The following is a 21,120-nucleotide window of genomic DNA, read 5'->3' as shown; positions in this document are numbered from 1 at the left end:
CCATTTCCCACACACTAGCTGTTCTAACCCTTCTTGGGATACCCCCATACCACCCTACAGTCCATGATGAAAGGGTTAATACCTGGCCCAGAAGTGGGCCTCCAGGACCCTGCCCAGCCCTGTGGCTGTCCTATCTGCTCTGTTTGTTAAAGTTTTGAATATAACTCCTGCTCACAAATCATGAAGGTGGAACACATTTCCCACATAGCCATGTGCTTAGTCTGTTTCACAATCTTCCACAAATCCCATCCTAAGCTGCCCTTCCAGTCTAGTTGATATCTCTCCTAAGTGCCCTCTGCTGCAGGCAGCATTGATTACCCACTGTCCCTGACTCACATTTTCTCACCTTCATTTCTTTGTGCTCATTTCTCAAAATTTTCTCTGATTTCCAAATATTCTGTGTTTTATTCATCTTTCAAGGCCAACTCATTTTCCCTTCTACAAGAAAGCTGCCTTCATCTAGAAATGTTAATTCCGTCCTTGAAATAACCACCCCCTTCTCATGGAGTATATCACTTCCTATCTTATTTAATACATTAGGAATATATTACATTATCTTAGTATTTTCTATAAAGTCTTTCTCATAGTGGATAGGTAATAAATAATTGTTGAATGAATTCAAGTATGAATCTAAATCAGAGGACCACTACCAGTTACCATTGGTCTATGGTTGCTAGCAATTTTATCACTTCTTTAGAATGTCTAATCTCAGAATCCCTGAAAATCTCCCTGGCTGTGATACCTATGCTATCTTTTGTCACATGCCAAAAAAACAAAACTAAACAACAATAACCAAAAGCAAACAAATGCAGAAATGTTTACTGCTTTTCTGAAATAAAGCCTTTGGTACTTTCAGTTGTGTTTTGGTCCTCTCTCTTTAGTGTAAAATGGTAAAAGTGATTTTCCATTTCCTGCACTGACTTTAATTAATCTTCCAGAAATGCTGGAGCAGAGCTTTTCTAAGGAGTGTTGCACTGTTTGTTCTACTGCAGCAAATCAAGCTCCTATTGTAACACTGGTGGCATAGGATGAGTCATTGCTTTGGCTGCGACAAACTGTTTCCTGAAGTCAGATACAAGAGCAGAATACCTAATGGTACCTTAGTACCTATATTCTGTCTCAAACACTCAGTCCCCTATTGTCCTTCATTGAAGTAAAGGAAAAATCGAACTTCCAATGTTTGGTTGAGGTAGCAAATAATTTGCACTCAAGGTCACTGACATGTAAACAGATTTTATTCTCTTTGCGAACATTGAATTGCTTTTTCTCTCTCTTCTTTTACATAAGATTCAAGCAAAATGTAGACTATGTTATGTACCGTGCCTCGTCTGTTTTATAAAGAAGCAATGTCTGGCATGTGCCCTAGGTAGATACTGATGGGGAGGAGGCTGGGCAGGAGGCATTGGCTACAGCCTGAAGGGTACCTAAGGCTGTGATTTCCAGCCCCAACCTACTGGCCTGTGCTCTCAGCTAGCTCTCATGATATGCAGTGCGGTTCTCAGCGAATCTTTGTCAGATGTGAGGGAAGAGACACTTCCTTGAGTTGCCATTTTTCTATCCTCTGAAAGTAGAAAGTGCTGAATGGAACTAAAGCTTCTCATCTCTTCCCTCTCATCTCCCTCCTTTTTAATTGATATCTTCTAATGAAAAGATTATATATCTTCACGTGGGGCCTTAGGTGGAAGGTGATTACAAGTGAGGTTACTTGCGGTGTCTGTAACTGCAGGGTCGGGAGGGATGCATGCACAGTCGCAGGGTGGGCAGTTGAGCTCCTTCACACAGGGGTTCTCAGAGCAACTGTCAGGGCAGAATCCTGGGTTGCATCCCCCATTGGCTGTTTTCTCCTTACTGGAATTAGAACTATGTCCAAAGCCAGTCTAACAGTACCTGCACTCACCTGACTCATACTGTAGGAGCTTTTTGTCATAACATACCAGGTGCCCTACTGAGCTTCTACATGGGGCATGCACACCCCCATGGCGTGGTGTCTCTGAGGGGGGATAATTTACCGGATGGAAGAATCTCATGTTCGATCGGGAAACTGTAGGCTTCAGGCAGCCCAGAAGGTAGGTGTATGGAAGGTAAAGAAAAGGCCCTGTACTTGCCCTCTGAAATTGGGAAATGGGGGAAGAAACAGGCATCTGTTGTCACCCTAATGACATCAGAGTATGGCTTGCAGCTTCCTGCCTTCATGGCAGCAGTTTTCTAAGACAGTGAATCCCCCGACATTGTTATTATTAGTAGTACTTAGGTACTGGTATTAGTGCTAGTACTGGTATGGCTAGTACTAAGAATCAGTACTTGGGTACTGCTGTTAGTACTTAGATACTGAAAAAAGTTGGAGTACATTCATAGTTGGCCCTTTGTAAGTCATTCTCTCCTGCACTTTTATAAGCTTTGTTGAATGTGAGACAAAGAGTTGTGGTATTGCTAGGACAAGGGAGGTTGCAAATAACCCAAGCTTTGAGCTCTGTGATCATCTTCTGTCATGGGGTTGTGGGAGAAGCAAGGCGAAAACCCACTGTGGCATGAGACCCTTTTGCACACTACACCCTCTCCTTCTGCCATATAAGCTAAGAGTTGGGGCCCAGGTGTCGACTGTATCTTTTGAAGCTCTAGAGTCTGTCTTACTAGATCAGTCTTACATGGTGAAGCAGTATTCTTATGATAGTCTTTTCTTGCCCTGGCTTTATTTCTTCTGTTAGGAGTAATTGATAATATATTAGCTACTTTTCCAGATGTGTGATTTGGCAGTGGTTGAGTGGCAGCTGATAGGAACTCAGGAATCTAAAGAAAAGTCCACTTTGGCTTTCAGAGTTATATAAAGGATCTCTGCCTTCCTCTCTTCCAGTAGTTGGCAGCCTTCCAATTAATAAATAGGAGAGAAAACTCACCTAGAGAATCCTGTTGTGAGCTGGGCACGGTGGCTCACACCTGTAATCCCAGCACTTTGGGAGATTGAGGCAGGTGGATCACCTGAGGTCAGGAGTTCAAGACCAGCCTGGCCAGCAGGGCAAAACCCCGTCTCTATGAAAAATACAAAAATTAGCCAGGTGTATTGGTGTATGCCTATAATCCCAGCTACTCAGGAGGCTGAGGCAGGAGAATCACATGAACCCAGGAGGGGGAGGTTGCAGTGAGCCAGGATTGCACCACTGCACTCTAGCCTGGGCAACAGAGTGAGACTCCATCTTACAGAAAAAAAAAAAAAGAGAGAGAAAGAGAATCCTATTGTGAAGCCTGGGAGTGGACTTTGCATGGGATGCCTCATACTTACAGTATTCCACAGTATTTTATCAAGATAAATAACATGGGAGAGTGAATTCTATGGGCTGAGGATTCTGTATGGTATACCCAAGGAAATGAATAAAACATCACAGCAGCACCAGAATGTGGAATGAATCTTTCCAGTGGTGGGGCTGTGGGGTCCCACTAGAGAATACTCAGCTTATCATTCCAGTATGGGCTCTTCTTACAAACTAGCAGCATTATTTGTTTCCCACTGAAGAATCAGGAGCATTGCAGAGAACAGCACAGTGCAATTTGTCTTCAGAGAGCTTCCTTCATTCAAGTGGTTAGAAAATATTTCTCAAAATACTTTGTCCTGAGTCAGAGCTGACATCTTACTATGGAAAAATGCGCATTTGCGGGAACTGGTGTTGCTCATACCTGGAAGACTCTGTGTTTTCAAGTTTTAGTAATTAATCTGCTCACTTTTGGTGAGCTAGAACTAAAACTTAGCCAGCTAAGTATTTATTAAGTGCCTACTTTGCTCCCATCATAATTGGGTAGGTCATAGGCATAGATTTTTAAAAATTAAGATGCCATCAAGGCTCAATGCATTATTTACAGGTAATAAATCTTACCAGAATACCAGGCACCCGCCTTGGCAGTTATCTTCCGGAGACTATGAAAGCCTCCATCTCCACAGAGACCCCTTGGAGTATTTTGGAGAAAGGGAGATGCCTCCCTGAGCCTATCTGTTTGCTCTTTACCCCAGAGACTTGCACCCACCTGCCGAGTTTTTGTGCCATTATTAGGAAATAGTTTGGTTTCTGGCCATCTTAGAAAAAAGGAAAATTCCTTGTCTCGTGGTACTTTGAACTGTAATTTAAAATTGTATGTGTGCCCGTTCCTGCCTTTGTATCTGGTTTATTACAAACATGACTAGTTTATGTGTTTGTCCAGAATTGTAGGCAACTTGCGGGAGAGCTAACATTGTTTTCTCACTATCCAGAATACTGCCGTCTGCCAGTGAGATCTAATATGTCCTGGGATTTGCGTAAAACAAGATAAAGAAACCTTATTCCATCTTCGAAGTAAATCTGAATTGCCCTGTAAAATATCTAAAGCTCTTTAACTTTCCTTCTCGTTATGTACTTCCTAATATTCTTTTTCCTCTTTATCTTTTTCTTTCTCACATTTTGATTCTCTACATCCCACTATTCTCCTTTCCCTTCTTTTCCTCTTCCTAATTTATTTTCTCTTTTTCGATAATAAGTAAGAAATGCCGTATGTCAAAACATACCCATTCATTAATTTAAAAAAATTTTTTTCTCTTGTTCCATCATTGGTATCTAATAAAACATTTCTTAATACTAGCTAGCAATATAATAACTAATATTTTTGCTGGACATTCTGCTAGGTGCTTTATATGCCATATCTAATTTATTCCTTACAAGTCAATAAGCTGTGTATTATTATCACTCCTATTTTACAAACAAGAGAGCAGAAACTTAACAGATTACGGAACTTGCGCAAAGTCTCGTAGCTAGTAAGGGAATTGAGACTCAGAACCAATGTCTACCTCCAGAGCTCAAATGCCTTGCAAAGAATGAGCTCTCAATCTAGTAGTGTCCCCAAGACACACTTTTGAAATGCAGCAAAATGGTTAAGAGCATGGTACTTGGAATTAGACAGACTTGGTTTGAATCTCAGCACTGCCAGGGATTAACTGTGTAACAATGGGCAAATCATTTCACCTCTCTGAGCTTCCATTTTCTATCTGTAAAACATGGGAAATAATACCTCACAGAGTGGTTATGAGGTATTACATGTCAAACTTCAAGGCTGACACATGGCCAAAGTTTAATACGGTTTACTAATGTTACTATCTATGGAAAAAATAGTATTTGTTCCCCTTGCAACCAGCTTCATTTAATTACAAGCATATTTCGAAATAACTGTCCTCAGTTTCCATTCGTGTCTTCATCCTATGCAGCTGCTGGCAGTTAGTAACAAGTTCTGGAATTTCCCACGTGATGTATGAAGGAGTGCAATATAGTGCTTCCATTTAATGGTTCCAGAATAGTCTTCTTCCATCTTTTACTTAATACCCTGGTGGCATATAAATACTTTGGATATTTGGTCTAGGAAGGGAAGCCCTGAAAAACTGATAGAGAGGAATAGAGTATGCCTTGACCGCCTGAGTCTTCTGGTCTCAGCGCCTGCCTGGTCAAGTGTGTAGACATCAGGCTGAGAGTCGAGAGGCCTGGTTTCTTCACTTATTTGGCATCTAACCTTGTTCAGTTAGCTTAACTTCTCTGGTCTCACGCAGAAATCAAATAGTGGCTTCACTGTCACTTCCAACTCCTTGAAACTGGTATTTGAAAGGCACTCAAAAAATATCAGTGATGCGATTCAGCAGAGATGTGTCTGGTGTGTGCAGATTTTATTTCCTTTAGCCCAGGCCGGAATTTTATATTGAAAGTGAAGCATATATGAAAAATAAAGCATAATACTTTCTTAAAGTTCTACCCCAAATTATGAGTATTTAGGTTATGCTCAAAAGCAGGTTCAGTGGCCACTAAGGCTCATGTTTAATAAAGCGTTCTTTTTTCCTTAATTGAGAAGTGGAAGATTTTGTGAAGCTCTGGTAGAGTTTTGGTACTTGAGAAGCAAAATGATCAAAGCCAAAGTTGAGATCTCAGCAGTATGAACATCAGCTCTGGCTTTGGCAATGTCAGAGAGCTTATTTAATTGCTCTGGCAGCTCTCAGCTTGTTTTTGCACGCAATGCTTTCGCTTCATTTAGGCAGAGTGACTGCCACATATGCAGTGGAGTGTAGATAAATAGTTGTTGACTCTTGCATCTAAATGCCTAACTTACTGGGAAATGTGGCCATTTTTCTTGATCAGTATTTCTCAAATATTTTTTACTTGATCCAGAGCAAGAAATATGTTTTATATCAGAACATATGTATGTATAAAGTTGTGTATACATACGCATATAAACTGAATTATCAAGAAGCAGTACCAACATTATGTTGTGTTTTACTCTATTATCTTCTTTTCTATTATACTTAGTGTTATTAAGCAATTTTGGTCATGACCCACTAAATTGATTGCAAGGTTCACTAAGTGGGCTATCACCCACTATTTGAAGAACACCGGCCTTAAGATTCCTCTTAGTCCAAAAAACTACTTTACTTATCTGGGCTTTACATACCCTCAAGGAAAAACTTCACACACTCTTCCAGTTCACTCCCGCTACACACACATACCACCATCACAACCATCTCTAACACCACCAAACTCTTTGAACACCTAGGTAGAGATAACTCCGTCAGCTGCTGCCAGGGATTTTTTTTTCCCCTAATAGGCTCCAACTTCTTACACAAGGCCAGAATCAGGAAAACTGTGAATTGTGAAAAGCAGCATACTCTCCTCCTAACTGTCTGTGGGTTCATTGGCATCAGGAACTCACGAATTTCTGTGCTGTGCCAGTGCCAGCTCAAGGCTATAGTATTGACTGCAGGACTGCAGTAAATACTCATTGGCTAGCCATAGTCCCAGATCTGCACTGAGTAGAGTGGAAACAGGGATCTTGTGAAGGTAGCGTTGAATAGCACTGGTGATCCATAGATAGGCTGAGTTTAGCATGCAGGATATAAAGTTACAGGATTATTGGAGCAGGAGTCCAGGCAGAGTGCATATTCGTCAACACAGACAACACCAAGAAAAGCAAACACACAAACACAGGTTAGCACAGTCTGGATTTACTGGGGCAGAATTGGTCAGTGACTGAAGCTGTCTCTTTGTGTCATTGGCTCATAAGTCCAAGGCTGTCTGAGACGTGACTTTGCCCCTAAGAGTAGAACCTCAGGACTTAAAAGGAACCCTGAGTGGTTCGTGTAATTCCCTGATGTCTTAGAACTGTGTCTGAAGGCAGGTTCACATGTTTTGTGCAGGTTTGAGGTTCACATGTTAGTCACTCTTCTCAGAAAACCTCACTGGGCCTGACCCCAGGGTAGCAGTGGGATGACAGGGGTTGGGGATTCGGATTATAGGACTGTGACCTACTAATTCTCCATGAGCATGTTCTTCCCTAGGAATAGAGACCTGCATGCTGACATAAAGAGGAGACATGAAATGACTTGGCTCTCTTTTAGCAACTTACAGACCATACTCTGGCCTCTCCCAGGCCCTGAAGGTCATTTATTTTGCAAAATAAGCCACAGTAATAACACCACTAGCAAAATGTGGCTAACAAACCAGGAATGGAGAAAACATAATGCATGTAATTAATAGGTAATTGATAAAGTTATAAACATAATGCATGTAATTAATAGGTAATTGATAAAGTTATAAGTTTTATGAGCCAGATATGTTCTAAACTTCCTTAGTTTTTTAAAGAACCAGTTCATAGAATTTATATCTAGGAGGGACCCTTGATAGTTCAGTCACCTCACTTTGCAGATGTGGGAACGGAGGTCCTAAGAAGCTAGAAAATGGCAGAGGTGGCCAAGCCCAGATCTTTAAGACTCCAGGGCTTGTTTCCCCATGCCTCACGGTCTCTTCAGGTAAAAAGGATTTCTCCTCATTGCTAAGAAATAGTACACAAAAATGTCATCATTTGAGCCACTGTTCATGGACTCAGCGATGTTAAAAGCAAAAACAAAACAACAAAGCAAAACCAAGAAACACAGCAATAGTTGCCCAAAGGGGCTGCATTTAGGTCATAGAAATTTGAACCATAATGTGTGTGCTTCAGATTTCATGAGATTTCCTGATGCCAGCTGTGGGGCTCCTGTGGCTGTCTTTGAGGACTTTGGACAGTGAAGGGTTGCATAGCTAACACGTGCATTCCTAAGTCACCTGTCACCATAGAGCCCAGATTATATCACAAAAGCAGTTTCCAACCGTAAAAGGACAAAGGACAGCTCTGGATTTTTTTCCTTTACGCCTACATCACGTGAGTCAGTGGTCACTATTCAAAGAGGCAACACATCCAGGATATGGGTGGAAACTTCAATATTGACCCGTTGAATCTCAGAAATGGAAGGTCGTCTGTTCCACCAGTATCTGGTGCATGAGTTAACTGAAAGATTCTGCAGGACATGTAGCAATTGTATCTCTTTTGTCTCCCCAGAATAGGACCATGCCAGCGGGAATCTGTTACTGGTCTGAGCTATTGTCTAAGATTTGGTCTGGGAAAGAGGAGTGTGGTCAGAGGACAGTGATTGTCACAGGGCTGTTTCATCTACATGTAGTGCTCTCCAATGAGAGCAGAATAAGAAGCCAAAAGACATAAACTGTGTCAGTGCAACGGAGTAAGTCTAGGATCAAGGAACAATAGCCAGACAGGACTGTCCCACCCAGTCTGGAATCCTGAGACAGACTATAGAATTTCATTAAAAATCCTTTAAAGCAGAGTTTTGTGGGTTTTTTTTTTTTTTTTTTTCTGTTCTCAGGTATCATATCAGTGTAGCACTATTCACAGATCGGTGCAGAGGACAAGGCGACTTCTTCGTATTTTCCTCAACCATCTGAACACTAAGGTTTTCATTCTGCTACCTCTTGGGTTTGTACTTCATGGATCTCATCTATTCAATAAGCAATCAAGCACTTTGCAGTGGGTCCAGGGAAGGTTAGTGGCACTTTGACCCTGGCCCACTCCCCACTGGCACCATCTAGAACCCCTGCTAAACTTGTTAAGAGCTGATACTCACATAGTAGAACTAGTGACTTCTGCCCTACATCTCTAAGAGCTTTTACATACTCCAGCATGGTTTGAGAATTTGACTTTAAACTCACCTTTTATCCAGCAGGAACTATTACTGAACCTGCCCCTAGCTTTAAAAAAAAAAAAAAAAGATCAGCTGGCTGCGGTGGCTCACGCCTGTAATCCTAGCACTTTGGGAGGCTGAGGTGGGTGGATCATGAGGTCAGGATTTTGAGACCAGCCTGGCCAACATGGTGAAACCCCATCTCTGCTAAAAATACAAAAAAAAAAATAATAACTAGGAGTAGTGGCAGGCACCTAGAGTCCCAGCTACTCGGGAGACTGAGGCAGGCGAACCACTTGAACCCAGGAGGCGGAAGTTGCAGTGAGCCGAGATTGTGCCACTGCACTGCAGCCTAAGTGACAGAGCGAGACTCCGTCTCAAAAAAAAAAAAAAAAAACCTAAAAATTGGCCAATCAAACCATTTTGAAATCTATAACTAAACAGTTATTTAATTAACCTGTATTGAGTCTCTGTATTATCAATAATTACTACAATTTTTCTCATGATTTCTAGCTGTCTAACTGATTAGCCTATTTGCAGTTAAACCAGTGATAGCCACAAAAGTTACTAAGTGTCCTCTCCTCAACAATCCTCAATAAACACTCTTTTCTTCAGGGCTCATTTCTGGTTTATCCGCACCATTCTGCTCTCAATTTAATGAAGGCACTAATGCAAAGACACAGAAACCTTGAAATTTTTAACAGTTCATGGTTGAAAGAGTACCAAATGGAGACACTGACTCTTTAAAAAAAAAAATCAGCTTGTTTTTAAAAGAAATCAGTGACACTGCAGTAACATCACAGAGGCCACAAACTTGCAAACATGATGCCTGGACCTGCTGAGAAGAAAGTAGCAATTACATATTGGCAAGACCTGTACTGGCCAAAAGATGAGAAATAAATCCCACTAAATTTTACGGGCCATGCATGTCAGTGAAATTTCTAGGGGTCTAGGGCTGTGAGGCATGTTGAGATGTCCCTTCTAAGGTGAAAGATAAGTTGTTGCATCTGACCTCTCCTTTTAACCAGAAAAAAAGCATCATGTCTGGTGGCTTTTCTTTGGATTTTGGAGGCAACGTATTTCTCATTTGCGTGTGTTACTTTGGCCCATTTACCTTGTAACCAAAAAGCTGCTCATTTTGAATAGGGCCCAGGACGAGAGAATGTTCCACAACAGGTCCAGACTGCTGTTCAAGTTGCTCTGCCATTTGGGCCATATGACCCAGCAAATCCAATGTTGCTTGAAGGGTCCTGGCTGATAGGGATGCTGTTTGGAGTACTTGGCTGGCCCCTATAGGTGATTCATAGCTCACACACTTAGAATTGTGGAGCAAAACTCTGCCATCCTCTGTAGATAACTACTGGTATGGTTTGGCTATGTCCCTACCCAAATCTCATCTTGAATTGTAGCACCCACAATTCCGACATGTGGGAGGGACCCATTGGAAGATAATTGAATCACGGGGGTGGGTCTTTCTCGTGCTGTTCTTGTGATAGTAAATAAGTCTCAAGAGATCAGATGGTTTTATAAAGGGGAGTTTCCCTGCTCAAGCTCTCTTCTCTTGTCTGCCACCATGTGAGATGTGCCTTTCACCTTCTGCCATGATTGTGAGGCCTCCCCAGCCCCATGGAACTGTAGTCCATTAAACCTCTTTCTTTTGTAAATTGCCCAGTCTTGTGTATGTCTTTATCAGCAACATGAAAACAAACTAATACAACTACTCTCCTTTTAAGAAACAACTTTGGCCTAGTTATGAATATTAATAGAAACTGAATGCTTAACCATGGGCCACCAAGTTTCCATGAAGCCTGAGCTGCCTACTGTGAACTGGGCATTGTCTGACCCACTACACCATGAAGTTAGGAATGCACAGCAGTACTCCATCATCAAATGGAAGTGGTGTATACATGAGATCTGGCTTGAGCAGGCCCTGAGGGCACATTTAAGCTGAATAGGAAGTGGCCCAAATGCCCATGGTCCTCATTCTTGCTACATTACCTTCTTTCTCTCAGCCCATATCTGTGGAATGTAAACCAAAAATAAAATTCTAAGTCCCCCAACAGATTGAATGGACCCCTTCTTGGCCAAGGGCATTCCAAAGTAAACCTGAAAAACTAGTTCAGGTCATTATGGGAAGGGAAGGGGGGTCAGTCATACCTCATTATACCTTTCTCCCTTTGGAATTCAGGCACAATTGACTAGTGTTAACATTAAAACAGAGATCTTAACACTGATAGAACAGACTCTTTGAGGCAATAAGATACATTACAAAATAACAGGTAGCAGGCTCTGAAAGAAATAGAAGTATTTTACCCTGCAGTATATTTTGATGTTCTTTTTTTTTTTTTTTTTGAGATGGAGTCTCACTCTGTCACCCAGTGTGGAGTGCAGTGGTGTGATCTCGGCTCACTGCAACCTCCACCTCTTGGGTTCAAGCAATTTTCATGTTTCAGCCTCCCAAGTAGCTGGGATTACAGGTGCCCACTACTGTGCCTGGCTAATTTTTGTATTTTTAGTAGAAATGAGGTTTCACCATACTGGCCAGGCTGGTCTCAAATTCGTGACCTCAGGTGATCCACCTGCCTTGGCCTCCTAAAGTGCTAGGATTACAGGCGTGAGCCACCGTGCCCAGCCTTGATGTATTTTTTAATGGCCTTGCGGGCTAGGTGCAGTGGCTAACACCCGTAGTCAGCACTTTGTGAGGCTGAGGCAGGAGGACTGCTTACACCCAAGAGTTTGAAACCAGCCTGGGCAGCATAATGAGACCTTGTCTCTACAAAAAAAAAAAAAAAAAAAAAAAATTAGCTGGGCTTGGTGGCACACACCTGTAGTCCCAGCTACTCCAGAGGCTGAGGTGAGAGGATTGCTTGAGCTCAGGAGGTCAAGGCTGCAGTAAGCTGTGATTGTGCTACCACATTCATGAAGTGTAAAGCCCTGCAAAACTGTCTCTTGTGGGGGAAACATAGTAGATCTTCCACGTCTTTTTCTGATTCAGGAGAGATTAACTAAGAGTCTGGTACCTTTTTAAGTCTGATAAGAAACATTGGCCGGCCGTGGTGGCTTACGCCTGTAATCCCACCACTTTGGGAGGCCAAGGCAGGCGGATCACAAGGTCAAGAGATCGAGACCATCCTGGCCAACATGGTGAAACCCCGTCTCTACTTAAAATACAAAAATTAGCCGGGCATGGTGGCACACGCCTGTAGTCCCAGCTACTTGGGAGGCTGAGGCACGAGAATCGCTTGAACCCAGGAGGCGGAGGTTCCAGTGAGCCTAGATCACACCACTGCACTATTCCAGCTGGGCGACAGAGTGAGACTCCATCTCAGAAGAAAAAAGAAAAGAAACATTTACCATCTAGTCTATGAGGAGGCTTTATCTGCATAAAAAGAAACTTGGCCTCTACAACTCCTTATCTTAACCCAGACATTCCTTTCTATTGATTCCAAGACTTTAGATAATAACTCTTTCAACCAATTGCCAGTCAGAAAATCTTTGAATCCACCTATGACCTGAAGGCACCTCCCCACTTTGAGTTGTCTGCCTTTCCAGACCAAACCAATGTGCACTTTTAATGTATTGACTGATGTCTGCTTGTAACTTCTAAAACGTATAAAATCAAGCTGTAACCCAACCAGCTTGGCCACACGTTCTCAGCACCTCCTGAGGCTTTGTCATGAGCCTGTTCTTAACCTTGGCAAAATAAACTTCTAAATTGATTGAGACTTGTCTGAGATACTTTTTGGTTTGCAGGCCTTGTGGGGAGTTCCCTATGTCTAATTGACTGAGGGAGAGAAAACTCAGGCCTGTTTAAAGTTGGTTCTGCACAATAATGCAGGCACCACCCAAAAGCGATAATGCTGTAGCCCCATTCTGGGACAGCCCTGAAGGACAGTGGTGAAGGGAAATCCCCCAGTGGGCAGAGCTTTGAGCAGTGCATCTGATTGTTCATTGTGCTTGGAAGAAAAAATGACCAGAGGTACAAGTCTATACCAATTCATAGACTGGGTAGTCAGAGATTTGGAAGGAATACAATTAGAAAATTGTGACAGAAAGGTCTTTGGGAAGAGGTATGTGGATAGATCTCTCTGAATGGGCAAAGAATTTTAAGATATTTGTGTCCCATATAATGTTCACCAAAATATTACCCCACCATAGTTGCTCTAAGTCTGAATCCAGTATATGGCACGCTTTCTCTCATAGTCAGGATTCATGGGTCTGCAACTAAAATGCAGATTCGGTCACTCACACTCTTGTTCAATTAACAAGAGCGAGTCTGGTATAAAGAAAGTGACTTTATTCCAAAGCTTAGCCTAGGGGAAGAGGTACAAGCTCCTGCCTTTAAGGGTACTGCTTCACTTTTGGGGCAAAAAGCAGGGCCTTTTAAAGGGGGACCTGGCATGAATGGCATGCAGGGGAGGGAGCAAGCAGATGTGGGGTCTGCATGACTCACTTCATGTACCGGATGGTCATGCTGGCACCATTGTGGGCAGAGCTAGGTTGTAAGGGGGCTGTTGCCTTGAGATCCTCTCTAGGTGGGATAGAATTCCGTTGAGGGCACACTTCAGGTTGTAAATTGACTGTTGTCTCTTGAGGCCATCTCCTGGTGGGAGAGTTGCAATTCTGGAGCTTCTAAGTAAGCGCATAGATAAGCTTGCCCTGTAGGGAGTGCCTGGTGAGGGGAAGGTAAAGGTTATAACTCATTTCTAAAGCACTAAGTAGGAGGTGGGGAACGGGGGAAAGGAGGAAAAAGAAAAGTTATTTAAAAACATAACTCATTCTCTTTCTCTTAGAAAAATGGAGTACTTGGTTACAGATCCAGGAATCAAGGGGTAGAAACAAGAGTGGCTCCCTTTACTATCACACCAGTGATCCACTACAAAAATTGTTGTTTTCCATCCTTAGAGACTTAGTTCCAAAGCGAGGGACAGTGATTCCATTGAACTGGAAGCTGAGACAGTCATCCGACCCCTGTGGCTCCTGCCTTTCAGTCAACAGGCAAAGCAGGGTGTTGCTGGAGTGGCTGGGGTGATTGGTCCTGATTACTAAGGGTAAGCTGCTGCTGTACAATGGAGGTGAGGTAGAGCATGTCTAGAATACAGGAGATCCCTTAGGGCCTTTTAGCACTCCCAAGTCCTGTGATGAAAGGCAATGGAAAACCATAACAATCAGAACCCAATTGAGGATGACTAATGGCCCAGATTCCTCAGAGATGCAGGTTTCAGTCTTCCCATCAAGCAAAGGATCACAAGCAACTGAGGTTTTTGCAGAGGGATAGGGAATATAGAATGGTTAGCAGAGGAAGATAGCTATAAGGATCTGCCATGACCACGTGACTGGTTGCAGAAGCAAGGACTCTGATAGTTATGAGTGTTTCTTCCTTATTTTGTTATGAATGTGTTTGCATATATATTAACCAAACATTTTTGTTTTCTTCCTTCTGTTATCCACTTATCATCTAACATAAGATATCATAATGATAGTTAACTTTTTCTCTCAGTATTTAAGTTGCAGAATATCAGAGGAGAAGTGTGAACGCCACCCAAGGACTTTGCATCCTCTTCTGGGGGAATGGGTTAGTGTGATTTCAGATGTAGGTGGGATACTTGTATCTTGTTAGTGAAAGGATGACTTTCTTATTGACTTTATTAAAAACTTGGAGATTAAGTATCGTTTAAGGACATGTGTATGGGTGCCAAGTTGACAAAGGGTGGAGTGTGATGATCTTTTCAATGTGTCAACTTGGCTAGGATATAGTCCCCAGTTATTTAATGAAACTGTAATGTTGTTTAATTGAGCTCTTGTGAACGTATTTTATAGGCGTAATGAAAGTCCACAGTCAGTTTACTTTAAGGGAGATTACTTGAGATAATCTGGGTGGGCCTGAGTCAATACATTGAAAGGTTAAAGCAGAGCAGAGGCTTTCCTGAGAGAATACATTCCGCCTTTGGACAGCAGCTTCAGTCCATGGCTATGAATTCAAGCTATTCTTCCTGATAATTTTGCCCTATGGATTTCAGACTTGCCTAGCCAGGCCTTGGTATGAGCCAACTCCTTGCAATATTTATCATCTGTCTGTCTTTCTGTCTGTCCACCCACCCATCCATCCATCCATCCACCCATCCATCCATCCATCCATCCCTCTCTCCCTCTCTACCTCCTGCTGGTTCTGTTTCTCTGAAACCCCTCAGATGTCCTTGAAAGTTTTGTTTTGTCCATCAGTGTAGCCAGCAGGGCCCAGCACTGATCGTACAGGTGTTGGGTGTTCAATACTATGTGTAGAACTGACATAATTTTAATGTGTTCAGCCTTCGTGTAGGAGTATCCTTTGCTGAGGTAGTATGCTACCACACTGATTCTGCAAGGCGAGGTAGCAGGCAGCTCCCCTGCCAGTATTTTCCACCCAAAGTCAGTCACTGATTCACGGCAAGCTCTGAAACTCAAGCAGTGGTGGAAACCAGCAGTGGAAGGAAACACAACCCACACATCTTCTAGCATGTGGGAGAAATGTGGCCAAACACTGAGGCTTCACATTAAAAATATCTCCGCCTCTGTTACTGCTTCTTTTTTTTAATTTTTTTTTTTTTGAGACGGAGTCACTCTCTGTCACCCAGGCTGGAGTGCAGTGGTGCAATCTCAGCAACCTCTGCCTCCCAGGTTCAAGTGACTCTCCTGCCTCAGCCTCCCGAGTAGCTTGGATTACAGGTGCCCACCACCACGCCCAGCTAATTTTTGTATTTTTATAGAAATGGGGTTTTACCATGTTGGCCAGGCTGGTCTCAAACTCCTGACCTCAAGTGATCTGCCCACGTCACCCTCCCAAAGTGCTAGGATTACAGGCGTGAGCCACCACACCTGGCCCTCTGTTACTGTTTCTAAATATTATTTTATTTCTCCTGTGAATTGTGAAACATGTAAAAGGAGGTTCTAACAGACCGTGGAAAAAAACTGGAAAAATTAAAAATTGATATAGTTTTGAGAGATGGGGGAGGAGAGGATAAGAAACAGCCAAAGAGTTGTTATTTTTGTTGATAAATCCTTGCCTAGACCTAGGTAAGTACAAACCTATTTCAGGAGATTCTATTTAGGCACATATAGTCAGCTCTGCTATAAAGCCATATATGCATTGCTAAAAATCCACATACTTTGCAAAATCATGAAATGAAAACCAGAGGGCTTATGGGGAAATGGGGAATGTAGCATTATACCCAAAAGAGTCACCGTACTAAAAAGAGTCACATACTAAAAAGGATAGGAACCTAATGAAAAATGTAGCTCAGTTTTGTACATGTCAGATGGTTAAGAAATACGTCAATACAATAAATATGACACTTTGCCTTGAAAAAGTCCTGAAATTTGCCTGTGGACTTGGATGTTAGAAGGGTTGCAGCTTGTGCGATATTGTGAGGTGATGGAAGGAGAGTCATTTGAAATTGGACAGAAACCTGTAATACTGCGTGTTAATGGGCATAGGCATATTTCATAATCACTGGATACCTCAGCGATCTGAAGTATCCAGAAGATATTTGGGGTTATGTATGTATGTGTTTTGTCTTATTTCTACACACTTCAGTTCAGCTGGGTGCAGTGTTCTACATTCTCCTAGTGTAAGCTTGTCCAACCTGTGGCCTAGAGGCCGCATGCAGCCCAGAATGGCTTTGAATGCAGCCAGCCCCATACAAATTCATAAACTTTCTTAAAACATTATGAGATTTTTTGGTGATTTTTTTTATAGCTTATCAGCTATCGTTAGTGTTAGTGTATTTTATGTGTGGCCCAAGACAGTTCTTCTTCCAGTGTGGCCCAGGGAAACCAAAAGATTGGACACTCCTGACCTACTGTTTCTCACAGGGTGAGATAACATATACCAATCATGTTGAAACTCGTTTGCACTTTCAGAACAAGGGTGATTGCAGGACTGACTGTAGAGCATTAAGAGATCACTGTCCTTTATCTGTCCTTTCAAAATCCCAAAAGTTCTTTGTAAGTTTAGCACAAATTCATTTGTTAGCAAAGCTTAATGTGAATACTGATGTTTCCCTAAAATATTGCACTTCGATTATGAAAGTGCCGTCACAGACCCCATGAGGGTCTGAATATACCTGTATAGAGTTGGAAAAATTCTGATTTCCAAAACACATCTGGCCCTAAGGGAAGAGGGAATGGTAGGTCTATGTTGTTGAGCATCTGGTTTGTGTCAGGCATCACGATGGGTGTTGCAGATGCAGAGACACACAAGGCACAGTCCCTGGGAGACCCAGGGAACTTGAAGCCTAGGAGGGGCTACCACGCTCTTTGTGCTGTTGTAGTAGATGTCTGTGCTATGCACAAGCAGAGAACAGAAGAAGGAGTCATTCTTCCTAGCCAAAGTGTTCAAGGCAGGCTTTCTAGAGAATGTGACACCTGGATTGTGTTTGCAGGGAGTGATTAAGAGTTCTCTAGGCAAAGGAGAAAGTCATTCCAGGTAGAAGAAAATGTGTAAAGGTGCGAGGGTACAGTTACAAAACAGCGGATCCAAGGTGATCTCTTAAATGTCACACAGCTATAACATGGTGTATTAGTTTGTGAGGGCTGCCATAACAAAGTACCACAGACTAGGCGGCTTAAACAACACAAATTTATATATTTGTAGTTCTGGAAGCAAAAGTTCAAGATTAAGGTGTTGGCAGCAATGATTCCTTCTGAGGCTGCTTTCTTTGGTTTGTAGATGGCCATCTTATCCTATGTCTTCATATTGCCTTCCCTCAGTGTGTGTCTGTGTCCTAATCTCCTCCTCTTATGAGAGCACCTGTCATATTGGGTTACAGCCCACCCTACCTAGCTTATTTAACCTAATTACCTTTTAAAGACCCTATCTCCAAATATTTGCATTTGGAGGTGCTGGGAGTTAGGACTTTAAAATATGAAATTTGGAGGGAATATTTAAAAATATTTTTTAAAGATGAATTCACACATGGGCTGGCACAAGAGAAGCATGAGCAAAGCACACAGAAGCTGGAGGAAGGTGTGATGAATTATCACTGGAGTTAGGGACCTGGGAAAACTTTAAGGACATAGGTCTTGAAGAATGAGTGGAATTTCATCACGTTGAGTTGTGCCCGATCTCTCTGTCTGTATTAGTCTGTTCTCACACTGCTATAAAGACATACCTGAGACTGGGTAATTTATGGAGAAAAGAGGTTTAATTGACTCACAGTTTTGCAGGACATACAGAAGGCATGGCTGGGGAGGCCCCAGGAAACTTACAATCATGGCAGAAGGCAAAGGGGAAGCAGGCACATCTTCACATGGTGGCAAGAGAGAGAGAGCGAAGGGGAAAATGCTACACACTTTTAAACAACCAGATCTTATGAGAACTCACTCACTGTCACAAGAACAGCAAGGGAGAAATCTGCCCTCACGATTCAGTCATCTCCCACCAGGCCCCACCTCCAACACTCGGGATCACAATTCAACATGAAATTTGAATGGGGACAGAGCTAAATCATATCACTCCCCTACTACAAAACCCCTTTATAGTAGTCCCCCTGAATAAAGTCTACATATAATCCTTAAAAAACAAAGAGAGAGAATTTCATCACATTGAGAAGGAAGCAAATCCAAGTTTTAGGCCTGCATTAGACGCCTAACCACATATACCACATATGCCATAGCCTATGTACCTAAATGTGCAGGACCTGGTATTCCCTGAAAGGGGCTGGTCCCCATATTCTCTGCCTCTGACCCCTGACTTGTGCAAGCCACAGTCTCTGCTGCCCCTGGGCCTCTCACCATCTGTTCAGGGACCTCCTACGCCTTCTAAAAGAGTAATGATCTTGTCTCTTCATTTTCTGAATCGGCACAGCAGCAAATATCTACTGGGGGAACCAGCCCCCAATATTTCAACGTAGGTTCTTTACTATTTTCCCTAAGTGTCGGCCAGTCTGAGAAATAAAGGGAAAGAGTACAAAAGAGAGAAATTTTAAAGCTAGGTGTCTGGGGGAGACATCACATGTTGGCAGGTTCAGTGATGCCCTCTGAGCCATAAAACCAGCAAGTTTTTTATTAGCAATTTTCAAAGGGGAGGGAGTGTATGAATAGGGTGTAGGTCACAGAGATCACATGCTTCAAGGGCAACAAAAGATCACAAGGCAGAAGGTCAGGGCAAGATCACAAGGTCAGGGTGAAACTAGAATTACTAATGAAGTTCCATGTCCTGCCATGCACGCATTGTCATTGATAAACATCTTAACAGGGTTCAAGAGCAGAGAACTAGTCTGACTAGAATTCGCCAGGCTGGAGTTTCCTAATCCTAGCAAGCCTGGGGGTGCTGCAGGAGGCCACCGTGTGTTTCATCCCTTATCTGCAACTGCATAAGGCAGACACTCCCAGAACGGCCATTTTAGAGGCCCCCCAGGGAATGCATTCTTTTCCCAGGGCTGTTAATTATTAATATTCCTTATTGGGGAAAGAATTCAGCGATATTTCTCTTACTTGTTTTTGGTAATAAGAGAAATATATCTCTGTCCCGTCTGGCTCCCAGGCAGTCAGGCCCAATGGTTTTCTCCCTTGTTCCCTGAACATCGCTGTTATCCTGTTCTTTTTTCAAGGTGCCCAGATTTCATATTGTTCAAACACACATGCTTTACAAACAATTTGCGCAGTTAACACAATCATCACAGGGTCCTGAGGCAGCATACATCCTCAGTTTACGAAGATGACGGGATTAAGAGATTAAAGTAAAGACAGGCATAGGAAATTATAAGAGTATTGACTGGGGAAGTGATAAATGTCCATGAAATCTTCACAATTTATGATCAGAGACTGCAGTAAAGACAGGCATAAGGAATTATAAAAGTATTAATTTGGAGAACTAACAAATGTCCATGAAATCTTCACAATTTACGTTCTTCTATCATGGCTTCATCAGGTCCCTCTGTTCGGGGTCCCTGACTTCCAGCAACAAGTATCTTCTTTCCTCCACACTTCCCCGAGAAAAAGAGAAAACCGTTCCTTCCTTCCTCTTGTCACTGGTCAAGCTGCCATGCTCACCTTCCCTCATGCCTCCTGGAAGTAGAGTCTCAGTCCTCAGCCTTGCCATAGCATGGCCCCGGGGAGCACAGCCTCTCTGACATGTGGCCAGCTCCTCCATCATAACGGAAATGTGCTGGGATTATAGGGCCCAGCAAAACTCTGACAGCCACAGAGGACTTGTGCATGCCGGTGTATGTCTAGTCATTTTTCTTAGCAGTTTCTTCTCAGAAGTATTCAGATATTCCAGAGCTAAGAAAAGGATCACAAAATTCTCCTTAACTTAGTAAAATTATAGGATTCAGGCCATTGTTGTATACATGTTTGAAATCAGAAGTTGAAATAAACATTATTTAACCAAAGTAGCCCAAAATGCTTGTCAACTCACTCATCTTTACTGAGCAGTGTGCTCAGGGGTATAGAGGAGGTGTGTGTGTGTGTATGTGTGTGTGTGTGTGTGTGTGTGTGTGTGTGTGTGTGTGAAATATATGGTACCAAAGAAAAGAAAAGATGTTTGAAAGAAATAATGAAGGCTGTTTCCCAAAGTGTGTTCACAGAAGCCCTAGTCTCACTGGTTGTTGAGAAAGTCAAGTTTCCATGGCCAAACAAGGCATCTGAGGCTGAAATTCCAAACAAGTTTAGGAAGCCCTGCATATTCTCTGCTCTTTTGGAGAGCAAATGTGATAACAGCATATTAAAGACTCTGAAAGCTCCCATAGTAAACAAACAGATTTAACTTTATTTTGCCTGGATTCTCAAAAATGTACTGGTACCAACCCATAGGGCACATTCTGATAAATCCCAGAGTAAGACATTTATGATGCTTAAAAGGGACTATCATAGCACATTTATGTTCCTCACTCAGAAGCATATCCTAGAAATCCAATGCAGAGGAATTGGATGCTTTTATTATTGTAGGTTTAGAAACGAAAATGTAGGAATTGCATCCTTATGACAAATGGAAAATGAATCAGATTTGCTTGACTTGCCTAGTGATTTTTAATTTTTAGAATCTTCTATATAAACTAGTAATTATGATGATGCAGCCATCAAATGGAATGTAATTATACCCTGGAAATAATGGATAATGAGCACTTTTTTAA

General features: G+C 42.4%; 1 protein-coding gene across 4 annotated transcripts in view; it reads left to right on the top strand.

The window, feature by feature from the left end:
• The window catches only part of CRACD (capping protein inhibiting regulator of actin dynamics), a 299,860-nt gene that overhangs the window by 198,109 nt on the left and 80,631 nt on the right, over positions 1 to 21,120 (top strand). The window contains exon 1 of one of the 4 annotated variants that reach the window (XM_055294595.2): positions 1,835 to 2,066. The exons of the other annotated variants lie outside the window; for them this stretch is intronic. The gene's annotated coding sequence lies outside the window, so the exon portion shown is untranslated. Of the gene's footprint in view, positions 1 to 1,834; positions 2,067 to 21,120 lie in introns of those variants that run through there. 4 annotated transcript variants of the gene reach the window in all.

Source organism: Symphalangus syndactylus, chromosome 10 (genome assembly GCF_028878055.3).
Source record: "Symphalangus syndactylus isolate Jambi chromosome 10, NHGRI_mSymSyn1-v2.1_pri, whole genome shotgun sequence".
Classification (NCBI taxonomy): Eukaryota; Metazoa; Chordata; class Mammalia; order Primates; family Hylobatidae; genus Symphalangus; species Symphalangus syndactylus.
Note: the sequence above shows the minus strand (reverse complement) of the source record. Positions and strands in the feature narration are given on the sequence as shown.